This window comes from Phyllobates terribilis, unplaced genomic scaffold (assembly GCF_046119375.1).
Source record: "Phyllobates terribilis strain yellow unplaced genomic scaffold, ASM4611937v1 Scaffold_8__6_contigs__length_399053987, whole genome shotgun sequence".
NCBI classification, from domain to species: Eukaryota; Metazoa; Chordata; class Amphibia; order Anura; family Dendrobatidae; genus Phyllobates; species Phyllobates terribilis.
Genome location: NW_027362768.1, coordinates 132,530,491 through 132,542,686, shown reverse-complemented (window position 1 = coordinate 132,542,686; position 12,196 = coordinate 132,530,491).

The following is a 12,196-nucleotide window of genomic DNA, read 5'->3' as shown; positions in this document are numbered from 1 at the left end:
CAATCCACGGGTGGTGTAGTCGGACATTAAACCACAAAAACCCTATAAAGACTGCCACTGGTTTGACCACCCTGAGCCACGGGACCGGGTCGCCGCCACGGAGACTACAACCCCCAGAGACCCGGCACCGGGTAACCCACACACGTGCACACACGGCCCAGGGGGCGCATCACAATGACCCCTCAGTATCTCAAATGGCTATGACATTACAGTGACTGGCAGGCAATCCCCGCATGTTTATTGGCTGTGAAACTTCAAATCCGAGAAAAGGCCAATGCTCGACGAGTGCCGAGCACATCCAAGCACCCAGATACTTGAGTGATATTCCAGTATCACTGAGCATGTTCGCTCATCCCTATAAGACAGCTTAAATAATATGTGCTATATGTTACTAAAAAATAAGAAAATAAATTACCTTCTGCTGAGTTCACATCCCAATCGAATCTTTCTGGAATTGGAGTGCACAAATTAATTTAGATCAATTGTATCACATAGATTCTATTTTCCAAGATTAGCAGGAATATCCATATACTTATAAAATAATAAATTTTTATAATTATCAGTAAATATTTGGCTGACAAGTTGTGTAAATGTTTTTCTATCTGATGTTATGGATTATTCCACCACTCACAACTCTGTCTCCCGCTGGTCTCATTACATAAACAATGTTACTGCTGCCAATTAGCATTGGCTCAGGAAGTAAGTATACATATTTTTATGTTATGCAGAACCTTGCGACCATTAATAACAGTTTGTCCAGTAAAAGACAATCCCTTTAAGACAGGGGAATATTCTCGTTTCACATAATGCGTATTAGGACAGAGCATAACAAGTTGTGGTAATTTAATTTAGTTTTAAATTGTTCATGCCACTTTCTATAATTTCAATTACAGTTTTCCATAGGAAGCTTATACACAAAATGGTCTAATATTTGTTACACGTTTTTAGCGTAAACAGAAATGTAATTAATATTACCTTCTAGTGAATTTATGTCCCATTTAAATCCTGTTTATATTTGGGATACAAATATTCAGCAGTTAATGTAAGATAATATATAATTATTATATTTTTAGCATTTGTGAGACTTATTTTTTTTTATTCAATGTTATCATTCAGGGTATTTGCTCACTTTGTTTTTATCCTATGTTATATTTGTTAATGGCCACAGTGTGAATGTGCACATTGCACTTATACCAACATATGCTCCAGCTCATTTCTTGGATTTTGCTTCAGGTTTTTGTACTTTGTACATACCGGGGCGTGGCTCCCTCTTTTTGGGCTGTGCATTTAGTTTATATAGCTTTCCATAGGCAGGTGCTTAAACAGTCAGACCTGGATCCTGCTCTGCCCCCGTCTATTGAGGCCTACTGGCATGTAGAGAAGTTTTACATTAGAGATAGAACCATCCTAATTGGGTACATCTTGTCACGGTGGGATGGCTTTTACTCTTTTTTTGATCAAAACAGTGTCAACTAAGTACTCTGATTTTCTATTACTCTTTATTACTACAGGATATTGACTCATTTTGCTTTTTATCCAGGTTATGTTTCCCCTTTAAAGCCTGGGGCGTATTACTACACCCCAGGCCATCACCCCCGGGTTCAGTGAGGGCTCCGGCACTAAGCCCGCACTGAACCGGGCACATGTCAGCTGATTCTTACAGCTGACATGTGCCCGCAACAGCCGCGATCCACCCGCAGCTGTTAACCAGTTAAACGCCGCTGTCAATCTCTGACAGCGTCATTTAACAGCGCTGCGCCGGAAGCACGGCCTTAGCCCCGCCCATCAGTGACCCTGTCAGGTGATTACGGGTCACTGATGGGTGGGCATGGCAACCCGGGGTCTGCAGCAGACCCTGTGGTTGTCATGTCTCGCTAGCTATGAGCGCCACCTAGTGGTCGGCGCTCATAGCACAGGAGCATTTCTCTTGCATACAGGCGATCTGCTCGTTGCCTGTATGCAATAGAAATGATCAGGAAACTGCAGCTTCTAGTCTCCTATGGAGACTATTGAAGCAAGCAGAAAGAGTAAAAAATTGGTTTTAAAATATAAAAAATAAATAAACGTTTAAATGACCCCCCTTTTGCCCCATTCAAAATAAAATAATAAAAAAAAATTCCCACATACACATATTTGGCATCGCCACGTTCAGAATCGCCCTGATATATCAATATAAACAAAGAATTAATCCAATCGGTAAACGGCGTAACGAAAAAAAAAAATCTAAACGCCAAAATTAAATTTTTTTGGTCGTCGCAACATTGCAATAAAATGCAATAACGGGCGATCAAAACATCAAATTTATCCCAAAATGGTATAAATAAAAACGTCAGCTTGGCACGCGAAAAATAAGCCCTCACCCGGCCCCAGATCACGAAAAATAGAGATGCTACGGGTCTTGGAAAATGCCGCCATTTTTTTTTAGCAAACTTTTGGATTTTTCATTCACCTCTTAAATAAAAATAACCTATACATGTTTGGTGTCTGCAAAATCATAATGACCTGGAGAATAATAATGGCCGGTCAGTTTTAGCATTCAGTGAACGTGGTAAAAAACAAAAAAACAACCGTGGAATTGCATTTTTTTTGCAATTTCACCGCACTTGGAATTTTTTTCCCGTTTTATAGTACACGATATGGTAAAACCAGTGATGGTGTTTAAAAGAACAACTCGTTCCACAAAAAATAAGCCCTCACATGGCCATATTGACCAAAAAATTAGAAGGCTATGAATCTGGGAGGAAGGGGAGCAAAAAACGAAAACGCAAAAACAGAAAAACCCAAGGTCCTTAAGGGGTTAATGGCCACAGTGTAAATGTACACCTACACATTGAACTTATGCCAACAAGTGCTCCAGCACATCTCTTTGGTTTTCCAATGACTACTGATATCTAGTGGGTATAAAAAGCGTTTATCCAAAGTGCAATTGGGTTGTCTATTAATGGATAACCCCTTATTAACTGACCCATAAAATAAAAAAAAGTATAGTTATCTCTCGGACCGGCACTGTTCTACCACCCTCAATTCAGTGTCCCTCATTGGTCTCATGACATTAACAATGTAAGGTGAATGGTGGCAATTGGCGTTGGTCCGGGAAGTAAGTATACATTTTTTTTATTTTCTGCAGCACCTTGGACCATTAAGTGTTTGTCCAGTAGCAGGCAACGCCTTTAAGTCAGGGGAATACTTCCAATGTAAACATGGGACAGGAGCATAAAACAATATGTGAACAGAGTCATTTTATGTAATCTGTATTAAGACAGAGCATAACAAATTTGAGGCAATCTAATTTGTCTCAAATTGTGCATGCCATTTTCTACAATTTCATTTACAGTTTTACATAAGATGCTTACATTTATAAATAAAATAAACTATTAATTGTTCCACGTTTTTAACGTAAAGAGAAATGTAATGAATATTATTACCTTCTGGTGAATTTATGTCCCATTTAAATCCTGTTTAAATTTAGAATAAAAATATTCTGTAGTTAATCTAAGATAACATACAATTATTATATTTTTAGCATCTGTGAAACTTAAAGGGGGTGCAGAGGCAGCACCAAGAAATAAATGGAGAGCTACAAATGTGCGTGCACCTCTCTCTACATGAATATGTGTTATGGGGCATCATTCTTGCGATTGATGCAAGTCCCAGCATAATTGTCAGGATGGAGACAATATAAAATTGCTACTGCAAGGTATATTTGTTTGATTTAAAGGGGTTTTCCCACGAACAAAGTTACCGTATATAGTTTAGTATAAGCCACCCTGAATATAAGCCGAGGCACCTAATTTTACCACAAAGAACTGGAAAAATTTATTGACTCGATTATAAGCCTAGGGTGGGAAATGCAGCAGCTACTGGTAAATTTCCCCATCCTAGTAAGCATTTCCCCCTCATCACCAATCCTGGTATGCATTGCCACCTCATCCCCAATCCTGGTATGCATTGCCACCTCATCCCCAATCCTGGTATGTATGACCGTCTCATCACTGATTCTGGTATGCATGGCACCCTTCATCCCAATCCTGGTAGGCATGACCCTCCTCATCCCCAATCCTAGTATGAATGGCACCCCTCATCCCAATCCTGGTATGCATGGTCCCATCATGCCCAATCCTGGTATGCATGGCCCCCATCACTGGACACATGAAAAAAAACACTCATACTCACCTTCCTCCTTTCTGCTCCAGCACTGCATCCTCTTGGCCAGCAGCTGATCTCAGCATCTGAGCAGTGCATGATGTCACTGCCATGCGCTCTCAGACGCCAAGGTGAGTTGCGGGGATATTCAATCCTTTCCACGCCAAGACTATGGGAGTAGAGAAGAGTGAATAGTCATTTTCTTTAATAGCGCACACAGTCAGCAGCTCTGTCCTCTGTGCCCACTACTAAAGAGAATGAATATTCACTCTTCTCCATGCCCATTGGAGTGGAGAAGAGTGAATATTCATACTTTCTAATAGCAGGCACAGAGGATCGCTGAGCCTGCTGCGGCCGCTGCTGAAACTGCGCTATTAAAGAAAATAAATATTCACTCTTCTCCACTCCCATGGGCATGGAGAAGACTGAATATTCATTTTCTTTAGCAGCGGGCACACGTGGTAGCAGCAGCAGCCGGCTACTGCCTGTGCCTGCTCCTAGGCTGCAGCAACCCCCCCAACCAACCGGTATATACTTTATATATAAGTATATACCCGAGTATAAGCCAAGTGGGGTTTTTTCAGCATAAAAAATGTGCTGAAAAAGTCGGCTTATACTCGAGTATATAAGGTAATTTTAATCAACATTTTAATCAATAGATCTTTGAATAATAATAAGTTCCACAATTGAATGTGTTTAAAAAATGTTTCTGTGCTATAATGGCTGCTTATTGTCATACAACAGCTAATGGGCAGGGGAGGAAGAAAAAGAGAGTATACAGACTGGACAGCCCGTGATCAGAGCTGATTCTTTCAGGTCAAATATTGCTTAAAAACAGGCAAGAGCATGTTTTGCCTCACAGAAAGAATCAGCTGTGATCCGGTGTTGTAATGTCTGTATACTCTTTTGCTTCCTCCTCTGCCCAGGAGATGTGGTATGATCAGACCATGTTCCTGTATGGTCAGACACAGCCATTAAACAGTACACAGCAGGGGCACATTTATAAGATTATCTCAGCTCAGGAATTTTTTTTTTACACAGGAGAGTGATGGGGTGCTACGCCAGATGACCTGGCCTCCACGGTCACCAGACCTGAACCCAATCGAGATGGTTTGGGGTGAGCTGTACCGCAGAGTGAAGGCAAAAGGGCCAACAAGTGCTAAGCATCTCTGAGAACTCCTTCAAGATTATTGGAAGACCATTTCCGGTGACTACCTCTTGAAGCTCATCAAGAGAATGCCAAGAGTGTGCAAAGCAGTCATCAAAGCAAAAGGTGGCTACTTTGAAGAACCTAGAATATAAGACATATTTTCAGTTGTTTCACACTTTTTTGTTAAGTATATAATTCCACATGTGTTAATTCATAGTTTTGATGCCTTCAGTGTGAATGTACAATTTTCATAGTCATGAAAATACAGAAAAATCTTTAAATGAGAAGGTGTGTCCAAACTTTTGGTCTGTACTATATATACCTGGTGGTGTGGAAGTATCCAAATTCACACCTGTCAAGATATGAGGGAAAAAAAAACAATGACACATTGCACTTAACAGCTAGGAAATTGCTTGAGCTGAATAAATACAGTAGCTAGTAAACTAAATAGATAGGCGCTAACAATAACATGATGGCAGGTCCAAAGGTCTTCATAATTACTGTCTGTTACCCATTATTTAGGTGTTTAGGAAATAAGCCGCCGCCAGAAGTGCTTGGCAGTGGCTTACCCACTTCTTCACCTCGGTTAAGCAGAGTGAGTATGTGTATGGGAGACTTGAAAGAAGTAAAGGGTTTTATCATTAACGCAATAGGCAAAATTGCAAACTGCTAGTAAAAACAAGGGACTATGGTGTGAAATTTAGGCTAGACGCTATCTTACAAGTAAAGGCAACCTAAATAATATGTGCTTTGTGTTAAAAAAATTAATAAATTACCTTCTGCTGAGTTCACACTCCTTTCGAATCCTTCTGTAATTGAAATGCACAAATTAATGTAGATCTATTGTATCACATAGATTCTATTTTCCAAAATTAGCAGGAACACCCATATATTTTTCAAATAATACATTTTTATAGCTATCAGTAAAATGTTCATCTGAAAAGTTGTGTGTTTTACTAACTGCTCTCATGGATTATGCTTATAAATTACAGTACAGACCAAAAGTTTGAACATATCTTCTCATTTAAAGATTTTTCTGTATTTTCATGACTATGAAAATTGTACATTCACACTGAAAGCATCAAAACTATGAATTAACACATGTGGAATTATATACTTAACAAAAAAGTGTGAAACAACTGAAAATATGTCTTATATTCTAGGTTCTTCAAAGTAGCCACCTTTTGCTTTGATGACTGCTTTGCACACTCTTGGCATTCTCTTGATGAGCTTCAAGAGGTAGTCACCGGAAATGGTTTTCACTTCACAGGTGTGACCTGTCAGGTTTAAATAAGTGGCATTTCTCGCCTTATAAATGGGGTTGGGACCATCAGTTGTGTTGTGCAGAAGTCAGGTGGATACACAGCTGATAGTCCTACTGAATAGACTGTTAGAATTTGTATTATGGCAAGAAAAAAGCAGCTAAGTAAAGAAAAACGAGTGGCCACCATTACTTTAAGAAATGAAGGTCAGTCAGTGCGAAAAATTGGGAAAACTTTGAAAGTATCAGCAAGTGCAGTTGCAAAATCCATCAAGCACTACAAAGAAACTGGTTCACATGAGGACCGCCCCAGGAAAGGAAGACCAAGAGTCACCTCTGCTTCTGAAGATAAGTTTATCCGAGTCACCAGCCTCAGAAATCGCAAGTTAACAGCAGCTCAGATTAGAGACCAGGTCAATGCCACACAGAGTTCTAGCAGCAGACACATCTCTTCAACAACTGTTAAGAGGAGACTTTGCACAGCAGGCCTTCATGGTAAAATAGCTGCTAGGAAGCCACTGCTAAGGACAGGCAACAAGCAGAAGAGACTTGTTTGGGCTAAAGAACACAAGGAATGGACATTAGACCAGGGGAAATCTGTGCTTTGGTCTGATGAGTCCAAATTTGAGATCTTTGGTTCCAACCACCATGTCTTTGTGCGACGCAGAAAAGGTGAACGAATGGACTCTACATGCCTGGTGTTATGTTCTGCTACCAGAGCTAAGGAAAGAGAGGAGATCTGTCCCTACGATAGAACTCAGCTTTATCCCTACGATGTAACAGGGGACCTGATCCTGCGATCAGACCTGCTAAAGTCCTAAGCTAGTCTGTACGGAGACCTATAGATGTGGGGAAGGAATCCCTACAAGTACTAAGGACTGGGAGGAAAATGGGACACCTCCTAACAGAAATAGTAGCAGACAGACAAACAAACAAAAGATATAGAACACTGAGGTCCGTAGACCAAGCAAACTAACAGAGTTAGATACAGAGCACAGGCTAGCTAGAAAGTAGTTATACAATGAAGTCCAGCAAAGCCAGAAGGGCGGAGCAGGATTAAATAGGCCAACAAGGTCATGTGACCAGCAAAGGAAAAAACCTAAGAGCAAGGTTCTAACAGTACCCCCCCTTCTAAGAGGATCCTCCGGATCCCCTAGGACCAGGCTTATCAGGAAATCTCCTGTGAAACGCTCTGATAAGTCTGGACGCGGAAACATCATCTGACCTCACCCAAGAGTTATCCTCGGGTCCGAAACCTTTCCAGGCCACAAGATACTGCAAACTACCTCTATACCGTCTAGAGTTAAGGATGCGAGAAATTTCATATTCCCCGTCCTCCACCACCGGAGGAACAGAGGCAGAGGCGTCACCATCTGACACAACAGCTTTTTTTAACAGAGAGACATGAAATACCGGATTAATTCTCCAGGAGGTAGGAACCTCCAACCTAACAGCAGATTGGTTGACAACCTGAAGCACCTTAAAGGGCCCTACAAACTTGGGACCCAATTTCTTAGAAGGAATCCTCAACCGCAGATTCCTAGAGGACAACCAAACCATGTCACCAACAGCGAACAAAACCTCCTGTCGTTTCCTATCAAAGTAGTCTTTAGATTTTCTGTTGGCCTCCTGAAGATTACCACACACATCCGTCCAAACTCTCTCCAAATCACCGGAAAAATTCTCCTCCTCAGGCACGGCAGATCCCAACTTGGAGAACGACCCAAACGACGGATGTCTCCCAGAACAACAAAAAAAAGGCGAACAACCAGCAGAAGAAGATGTATGATTGTTCAGAGCAAATTCAGCAAGTGGCAGAAACTCAGACCACCCCTCTTGATTGTCTGCCACAAAACAACGCAAGAACTGCTCAACATCCTGGTTTTTCCTTTCTGTCTGGCCATTAGATTCAGGATGATATCCGGACGAGAACGACAAATGAACTCCCAACCTTTCACAAAAGGCACGCCAAAAACGAGCCACGAACTGAGGACCCCTATCAGAAACAATGTCAGTAGGAACGCCATGAAGTCTGACAATTTCCTTGACAAAGGCCTTAGCGAGAGTTTTAGCGCAGGGCAGTTTGACGAAGGGAACCAAGTGACACATCTTGCTAAAACGGTCCACGACCACCCAGATGACAGTAAAACCCTCAGAGGGGGGAAGGTCAGTTATAAAGTCCATAGCCAAATGTGTCCAAGGAGCACTGGGAACCTCCAAAGGACAAAGCAACCCCGCAGCAGGAGTATGTGAGGACTTAGATCTAGCACATATAGTACATTGACGCACCCACTTAATGACTTCCTTCTGCCATCCAGGCCACCAAAAACTGCGACCCACCAGTCTCTTGGTCTCAGAGATTCCGGGATGACCTGCCAACCGAGATTCGTGACACTCAACAAACAAATCTCTCCTAAAGGTCCCAGGCACAAACAACCTCCCATGAGGAGTGTTAGATGGGGCATTCTCCTGTGCTTTAAGAATCTCATCTTCCAAAACGGAGTCCAAAGCAGCTATCACAACACCTTCTTGTAAAATGTTCTCCTCTTTCTCAGCACCGACTATGGGAGAAAAACTGCGAGACAAGGCATCCGCCTTAACATTCTTAGTACCAGGGATGTAAGTAACGGAGAAATTAAACCGCGAGAAAAACAGTGCCCACCTAGCCTGACGGGCATTCAGGCGCTTGGCAGCATCAAGATATATCAGATTTTTATGATCCGTAAGAACCTGAACGGGAAATTCCGCACCTTCCAAGAAGTGGCGCCAGTGTTCAAATGCGAGTTTAATAGCCAATAATTCCCGATTACCAATATCGTAATTCAGTTCAGTCTCCGAAAATTTTTTTGAAAAAAAGGCACAGGGATGTAATCCATCCCCGTTATCCTGAGACAATACTGCGCCAACCCCCACAGAGGAAGCATCAACCTCAACCAAAAACGGCTTAGTCACATCAGGCTGCATAAGGATGGGAGCAGAGGTGAACCTCTCCTTGAGATACACAAAAGCTTCAATAGCCTCAGAAGACCACTGAACCGCATCAGCACCTTTCCTGGTGAGATCGGTCAGAGGTTTGACAATACTAGAAAAATTTTTTATGAATTTTCTGTAATAATTGGCGAAACCTAAAAACCTCTGTATCGATTTCAAACCAATAGGCCTAGGCCATTCCTGTACAGCTTGAACTTTAACCGGGTCCATCTCAAAACCTTCGCTGGAGATAATGTAACCCAAAAAACTAATTCTCTGTACAGCGAACTCACATTTCTCCAGCTTAGCAAAAAGCGAATTGTCCATTAACAACTGTAATACCTCACGTACGCTCCGCCAATGAGACTCCAGATCCGGCGAATAAATCAAAATGTCATCCAAATACACAACCACATTTTTGCCGATCAAAGGTCTAAGGATGTCATTAATCAGATTCTGAAAAAATGCAGGAGCATTAGTAAGACCAAAAGGCATAACCAGATTCTCAAAATGACCCACAGGAGTGTTAAAAGCAGTCTTCCATTCGTCACCCTCCTTCATGCGCAACAGATTGTATGCCCCCTTAAGGTCAATTTTAGAGAACCACTTGGCCCCCATTAACTGGTTAAACAGATCAGGAATCAATGGCAGTGGGTAAGGATTGCGTACAGTAATTTTGTTAATCTCACGAAAATCCAGACAAGGACGTAAATCGCCGTCCTTTTTTTTTACAAAAAAAAATCCAACCGCCACAGGAGACTTAGAGGGCCTAATGTGACCGGCGGCCAAACTTGTCTGTATGTATTCCTCCAAAGCCTTCCTCTCAGGAATAGTAAGGTTAAATAAACGACTTTTAGGAAGAGTCGCTCCAGGGACAAATTCAATAGAACAATCATAGTCTCTATGGGGAGGCAAAACCTGCGATTCCTTCTCAGAAAAAACTCTCCAAAAATCCTGAATAGGAACAGGCAATTCTCCCCTATCCAAAGCTGCAATACGCCCGTTACAACACTTGTCATAACATTTATGGCTCCAGGATTTAATTTCACTGGTAGACCAATCCAGTACAGGATTGTGAAATTTTAACCAGGGCAATCCCAATATTACTGGAGAAGGCAAGTTATTCAAAACTACCAAATCCAATTTCTCATGGTGAACACCATTAATAGTGAGAGGAAATTCACAGACCTTGAGAGTAATATTCTTCAAAGGGGAACCATCCACAGAAACCACAGCAATGGGGGATGATAAAGGTTCGGGTTTTAAATTGAGTCTTTCCAAGAATCCCCCATCAATTACATTCAGAGTAGACCCACAATCAACAAACACCCGAAATTCCATTAATTTTTCCTGAGCAATCGTGGAAGCAGCTAAAAATACACCCTTGGAATTTAAACAGGCAATACGGGCATGACTGACCATTTTTTTTTTCTTTCTTCATACGAAGCTCACAGCCTTTAATCAAATGACCAGATTTTCCGCAATAGAAACACAAGCCTTCAAAAAATCTACGGTCTTTTTCTTGAGAGCGAGGTGCCACCGATCCAATCTCCATCGGTTCACCACTGTTAGTACACACATTCTCATAACCAGAAACTGACATAGCAGAGGATTTTCTCTCATTAACCCTTGCACGCAGTCTCCTATCCACCCGTATAGCTAATTGCATAGCCTGTTGCAAATCTTCAGGTGTAGGATAAGCAATTAGCAGGTCTTTAACCCTTTCATTGAGCCCAGCAAGAAATAGACTTTTCAGAGCAGAATCGTTCCACCCTGTTTGAGTAGACCAACGACGGAAATGAGTACAATATTTTTCCACATTACCTGATCCCTGTTTCAAACATCTCAACTCAGTCTCAGCTGATGCGACACGGTCAGGATCATCATATAATAGTCCCAAAGCAGAAAAAAAACTATCCACTGATCTGAAGCATGTATCACTAGGTTGCAAAGAAAAGGCCCACTCCTGAGGCTCTTTGCGCAAAAGTGACATTATGAACCCTATGCGCTGGAATTCATCCCCAGAGGACTTGGGTCTCAAACGAAAATACAATAAGCAAGCATTTTTAAATGAAAAAAATTCTCGGTGTTCACCAAAAAATAAATCCGGCAAACATACCTTAGGCTCCAAGAAATGTGCTCCAGGACAGTTACTCACGTGCTGACGGAGCTCGGCCACCTCCAGAGAGAGTCCCTGCAGGCGATGAGCCAAATCCTGAACCGACACCATGATGGAACAGAAAAATCTTTCCTTAGAGAATTTGCAGGCTGGACTTACTGTTATGTTCTGCTACCAGAGCTAAGGAAAGAGAGGAGATCTGTCCCTACGATAGAACTCAGCTTTATCCCTACGATGTAACAGGGGACCTGATCCTGCGATCAGACCTGCTAAAGTCCTAAGCTAGTCTGTACGGAGACCTATAGATGTGGGGAAGGAATCCCTACAAGTACTAAGGACTGGGAGGAAAATGGGACACCTCCTAACAGAAATAGTAGCAGACAGACAAACAAACAAAATATATAGAACACTGAGGTCCGTAGACCAAGCAAACTAACAGAGTTAGATACAGAGCACAGGCTAGCTAGAAAGTAGTTATACAATGAAGTCCAGCAAAGCCAGAAGGGCGGAGCAGGATTAAATAGGCCAACAAGGTCATGTGACCAGCAAAGGA